Source organism: Micromys minutus, assembly GCF_963924665.1.
Source record: "Micromys minutus genome assembly, chromosome: X".
Lineage (NCBI taxonomy): Eukaryota > Metazoa > Chordata > Mammalia > Rodentia > Muridae > Micromys > Micromys minutus.
Window position 1 is genome coordinate 4,333,014 of NC_137970.1, and position 6,315 is coordinate 4,339,328.

Sequence of the window (6,315 nt, forward strand, 5' to 3'; positions counted from 1 at the left end):
ATGGTTAGGTTTAGGGTTAGGGTTAGGGTTAGGGTTAGGGTTAAGGTCAGGGAGGGTTTAGGGTTAGGGTTAGGGTTAGATTTAGGGTTGGGTTTAGGTTTATTGCTAGATTTAGGATTTAGGGTCTAAGGTTTATGGTTTAGGATTGTTTAAGGTTTAGGGTGTATTAGGTTTAGGGTTTAGAGTTTAGTGTTTTGGTTACGGTTAGGGTTAGGTTTAGGGTTAGGATTAGGGTTAAGGTTAGGGTTAGGATTAGGTTTAGGGTTAGGGTTAGAGTTAGGATTAGGGTTAGGGTTAGGTTTAGGGTTAGGGTTAGGATTAGGGTTAGGGTTAGGGTTAGGGTAAGGGTTTGGGGTTAGGGTTAGGGTTATGGTTATTGTTAGGTTTAGGGTTTAGGGTTTAGTGTTTAAGGTTTATGGTTTAGGGTTTAGGATTGTTTAAGATTTAGGGTGGTTTAGGTTAAGGGTTTAGGGTTTAGAGTTTAGGATTGTTCAAGGTTTAAGGTTGTTTAGGGTATAGTGTTTAGGGTTAAAAGTTTAGGGTTGTTTAGGGTTTAGTGTTTAGGGTTTAGGGTTGTTTAAGGTTTAGTGTTTAAGGTTTAGGTTTTAGGGTTCTTTTGGGTTTAGTGTTTAGTGTTGTTTAGGGTATAGTGTTAATGGTTTAGGGTTTAGGGTTATTTAGGGTTTAGTGTTTAAAGTTTAGGGTATAGGGTTGTTTAGGGTTTAGTGTTTAGGGTTGTTTATGGTTTAGTGATTAAGGTTGTTTAGGGTTGTTTAGAGGTTAGTGTTTAGGGTTATTCAGGGTTTATGATTTAGTGTTGTTCAGGGTTTAGGATTTATGGTTGTTCAGGGTTTAGGATTTAGGGATTAAGGTTAAGCGGTTAAGGTTAGGGTTAGGGTTAGGGTTAGGGTTAGCATTAGGGTTAGAGTTAGGGTTAGAGTTAAGGTTATGGGGTTATGTTAGGCTTAAGGTTAGGGTTAGGGTTATGGGGTTAAGGTTAGGGTTGGGGTTAGGGTTAGGTTTAGGTTTAGGGTTAGGGTTAGGGTTATGGATATTCTTAGATTTATGGTTTAAAATTTAGGGTTTATGGTTTAAGGTTTAGGGTTTAGGATTGTTTAAGTTTTAGGGTGGTTTAGGTTTAGGGTATAGGGTTTAGCGTTTAAGATTGTTTAATGTTTAGCTTGTTTAGGTTTTAGCGTTTAGAGTTATTTAGGGTTTTTTAGGGTTGTTTATGATTTAGTGTTTAGGCTTGTTCAGGATTTATGATTTAGGATATTTTAAGGTTTAGGGTTTAAGGTTGTATAGTGTTTTAGGGTTTAGGGTATAATGTTTAGGGTTAAGGGTTTAGGGTTGTTTAGGGTATAGTGTTAATGGTTTTAGGGTTTAGGCTTGTTTAGGGTTTAGTATTTAGGGTTTAGTGTTTAGGGTTTTTTAGCGTTTAGTGTTTATAGTTTAGGGTTTAGGGTGCTTTTGGAATTAGTGTTTAGGGTTTTTCGGGGTTTAGGGTTTAGGATTTAGGGTGTTAGGGTTAGTGTTAGGGTTAGGTTTAGGGTTAAGGTGAGGGTTTGGGTGAGGGTTAAGGTTAGGGTTAGGGTTAAGGTTAGTGTTAGTGTTAGAATAAGGGTTAGGGTTAGGGATAGTGTTAGGGTTAGGGTTAGGGTTAGGGTTAGGGTTAAGGTTAGGGTTAGGGTTAGGGTTAGGGTTAGGGGTTTGGGTTAGGGTTAGTGTTAGAAGTTAGGGGTTAGTGTTAGGGTTAGTGTTAGGATTAGGGTTAGGGTTAGGTTTAGTGTTAGGTTTATTATTAGGGGGTTAGGTTTTAGTTTAGGATTAGTGTTAGGGTTAGAATTAGAAATAGGGTTAGTGTTAGGATTAGGGTCAGGGTTAGGTTTAGAAATATGGTTAGGGTTAGGGTTAAGGGTAGGATTAGGGTTAGGGTTAGATTTAAAGTTTAGGGTTTAGTGTTAGGATTAGGGATAGTGTGAGGTTTAGGGTTAGGTTTAGGGTTAGGGTTAGGGTTAGTGTTTGGGTTATGATTAGTGTTAGGATTAGGATTAGGGTTAGGGTCAGGTTTATGTTTAGGGTTAGGGTTAGGGTTAGGGTTAGATTTAGGGTTAGGTTTAGGTTTATTGTTAGATTTAGGGTTTAGGGTTTAAGGTTAATGGATTAGGATTGTTTAAGTTTAAGGGTGGATTAGGTTTAGGGTTTAGAGTTTAGTATTAATGTTACGGTTAGGGTTAGGGTTAGGGTTAGAGTTAGGGTTAGAGTTAGGGTTAGGGTTAGGGTTAAGGTTAGGGTTAGTGTTAGGGTTAGGGTTATGGTTAGTGTTAGGATTAGGGTTAGGGTTAGGGTCAGGGTTAGGTTTATTGTTAGGGATAGGGTTAGGGTTAGATTTAGGGTTAGGTTTAGGTTTATTGTTAGATTTAGGGTTTAGGGTTTAAGGTTTATGGTTTAGGATTGTTTAAGGTTTAGGGTGGATTAGGTTTAGGGTTTAGAGTTTAGTGTTATGGTTACGGTTAGGGTTAGGGTTAGGGATGGGGTTAGGGTTAGGGTTAGGGTTATGGTAAGGGTTAGGTTTTGGGTTAGGGTTAGGGTTATGGTAAAAGTTAGGGGGTTAGTGTTAGGGTTTGTGTTAGGGTTAGGGTTAGGGTTAGGTTAGGGTTAGGGTTAGGGGTTAGGGTTAGTTAGTGTTAGGGTTAGGGTTATTATTAGGGGGTTAGGTTTAAGTTTAGGATTAGTGTTAGGGTTAGAATTAGAAATAGGGTTAGTGTTAGGATTAGGGTCAGGGTTAGGTTTAGGGTTAGGGTTAGGGTTAGGGTTAGGGTTAGGGTCAGGGAGGGTTTAGGGTTAGGGTTAGGGTTAGGGTTAGATTTAGGGTTAGGTTTAGGTTTATTGTTAGATTTAGGATTTAGGGTCTAAGGTTTATGGTTTAGGATTGTTTTAGGTTTAGGGTGGATTAGGTTTAGGGTTTAGAGTTTAGTGTTATGGTTACGGTTAGGGTTAGGGTTAGGGTTAGGGTTAGGGTTAGGGTTAGGATTAGGGTTAGGGTTAGGGTTAGGGTAAGGGTTAGGGGTTAGGGTTAGGGTTATGGTTATTGTTAGGTTTAGGGTTTAGGGTTTAGTGTTTAGGGTTTAAGGTTTAGGGTTTAGGATTGTTTAAGATTTAGGGTGGTTTAGGTTAAGGGTTTAGGGTTTAGAGTTTAGGATTGTTTAAGGTTTAGGGTTGTTTAGGGTATAGTGTTTCGGATTAAAAGTTTAGGGTTGTTTAGGGTTTAGTGTTTAGGGTTTAGGGTTGTTTAAGGTTTAGTGTTTAAGGTTTAGGTTTTAGGGTTGTTTTGGGTTTAGTGTTTAGTGTTGTTTAGGGTATAGTGTTAATGGTTTAGGGTTTAGGGTTATTTAGGGTTTAGTGTTTAAGGTTTAGGGTATAGGGTTGTTTAGGGTTTAGTGTTTAGGGTTGTTTATGGTTTAGTGATTAGGGTTGTTTAGGGTTGTTTAGAGGTTAGTGTTTAGGGTTATTCAGGGTTTATGATTTAGGTTTGTTCAGGGTTTAGGATTTATGGTTGTTCAGGGTTTAGGATTTAGGGATTAATGTTAAGGGGTTAGTGTTAGGGTTAGTATTAGGGTTAGGGTTAGGGTTAGGGTTAGGTTTAGGGTTAAGGTTAGGGTTAGGGTTAGGGTTAGGGTTATGGTTAGTGTTAGGATTAGGGTTAAGGTTAGGGTCAGGGTTAGGTTTAGGGTTAGGGTTAGGGTTAGGGTTAGATTTAGGGTCAGGTTTAGGTTTATTGTTAGATTTAGGGTTTAGGGTTTAAGGTTTATGGTTTAGGGTTGTTTAAGGTTTAGGGTGGATTAGGTTAAGGTTTAGAGTTTAGTGTTATGGTTACGGTTAGTGTTAGGGATAGGGTTAGAGTTAGGGTTAGGGTTAGGGTTAGGGTTAGGGTAAGGGTTACGGTTAGGGTTAGGGTTAGGGTTAGGGTTAGGGTCAGGTTAGGGTTAGGGTTAGGGTTACGGTTAGGGTTAGGGTTTAGGGTTAGTGTTATGGTTAGGGTTATTATTAGGGGGTTAGGTTTAAGTTTAGGATTAGTGTTAGGGTTAGAATTAGAAATAGGGTTAGTGTTAGGATTAGGGTCAGGGTTAGGTTTAGGGTTAGGGTTAGGGTTAGGGTGTGGGTTAGGCTCAGGGAGGGTTTAGGGTTAGGGTTAGGGTTAGGGTTATATTTAGGGTTAGGTTTAGGTTTATTGTTAGATTTAGGATTTAGGGTCTAAGGTTTATGGTTTAGGATTGTTTAAGGTTTAGGGTGGATTAGGTTTAGGGTTTAGAGTTTAGTGTTATGGTTACGGTTAGGGTTAGGGTTAGGGTTAGGGTTAGGATTAGGGTTAAGGTTAGGGTTAGGATTAGGTTTAGGTTTAGGGTTAGGGTTAGGGTTAGGGTTAGGGTTAGGGTTAGGATTAGGGTCAGGGTTAGGGTTAGGGTAAGGGTTAGGTGTTAGGGTTAGGGTTATGGTTATTCTTAGGTTTAGGTTTTAGGGTTTAGTGTTTAGGGTTTAAGGTTTAGGGTTTAGGATTGTTTAAGATTTAGGTTGGTTTTGGTTAAGGGTTTAGGGTTTAGAGTTTAGGATTGTTTAAGGTTTAGGGTTGTTTAGGGTATAGTGTTTAGGGTTAAAATTTAGGGTTGTTTAGGGTTTAGTGTTTAGGGTTTAGGGTTGTTTAAGGTTTAGTGTTTAAGGTTTAGGTTTTAGGGTTGTTTTGGGTTTAGTGTTTAGTGTTGTTTAGGGTATAGTGTTAATGGTTTAGGGTTTAGGGTTATTTAGGGTTTAGTGTTTAAGGTTTAGGGTATAGGTTTGTTTAGGGTTTAGTGTATAGGGTTGTTTATGGTTTAGTGATTAGGGTTGTTTAGGGTTGTTTAGAGGTTAGTGTTTAGGGTTATTCAGGGTTTATGATTTAGGTTTGTTCAGGGTTTAGGATTTATGGTTGTTCAGGGTTTAGGATTTAGGGATTAAGGTTAAGGGGTTAGGGTTAGGGTTAGGGTTAGGGTTAGGGTTAGGGTTAGCATTAGGGTTAGAGTTAGGGTTAGAGTTAGGGTTAGAGTTAAGGTTATGGGGTTATGTTAGGCTTAAGGTTAGGGTTAGGGTTATGGGGTTAAGGTTAGGGTTGGGGTTAGGGTTAGGTTTGGGTTTAGGGTTAGGGTTAGGGTTATGGTTATTCTTAGACTTATGGTTTAAAATTTAGGGTTTATGGTTTAAGGTTTAGGGTTTAGGATTGTTTAAGTTTTAGGGTGGTTTAGGTTTAGGGCATAGAATTTAGCGTTTAAGATTGTTTAATGGTTAGGGTTGTTTAGGTTTTAGCGTTTAGAGTTGTTTAGGGTTTTTTAGGGTTGTTTATAATTTAGTGTTTAGGGTTGTTCAGGATTTATGATTTAGGATATTTTAAGGTTTAGGGTTTAAGGTTGTATAGTGTTTTAGGGTTTAGGGTATAATGTTTAGGGTTAAGGGTTTAGGGTTGTTTAGGGTATAGTGTTAATGGTTTTAGGGTTTCGGCTTGTTTAGGGTTTAGTGTTTAGGGTTTAGGGTTTAGGGTTTTTTAGGGTTTAGTGTTTATAGTTTAGGGTTTAGGGTGCTTTTGGAATTAGTGTTTAGGGTTTTTTGGGGTTTAAGGTTTAGGATTTAGGGTGTTAGGGTTAGTGATAGGGTTAGGTTTAGGGTTAAGGTGAGGGTTAGGGTGAGGGTTAATTTTAGGGTTAGGGTTAAGGTTAGTGTTAGTGTTAGGGTAAGGGTTAGGGTTAGGGATAGGGTTAGGGTTAGGGTTAGGGTTAAGGTTAGGGTTAGGGTTAGGGGTTAGGGTTAGTGTTAGTGTTAGGGGTTAGGGGTTAGTGTTAGGGTTAGGGTTAGGGTTAGCGTTAGGGTTAGGTTTAGTGTTAGGGTTATTATTAGGGGGTTAGGTTTTAGTTTAGGATTAGTGTTAGGGTTAGAATTAGAAATAGGGTTAGTGTTAGGATTAGGGTCAGGGTTAGGTTTAGGGATAGGGTTAGGGTTAGGGTTAAGGGTAGGGTTAGGGTTAGGGTTAGATTTAAAGTTTAGGGTTTAGTGTTAGGATTAGGGATAGTGTGAGTTTTAGGGTTAGCTTTAGGGTTAGGGTTAGGGTTAGTGTTTGGGTTATGATTAGTGTTAGGATTAGGGTTAAGGTTAGGGTCAGGTTTAGGTTTAGGGTTAGGGTTAGTGTTAGGGTTAGGGTTAGGGTTAGTGTTAGGGTAAGGGTTAGGGGTTAGGGTTAGTGTTAGGGTTAAAGTTAGGGTTAGGTTTAGGGTTAGGGTTAGGGTTAGGGTT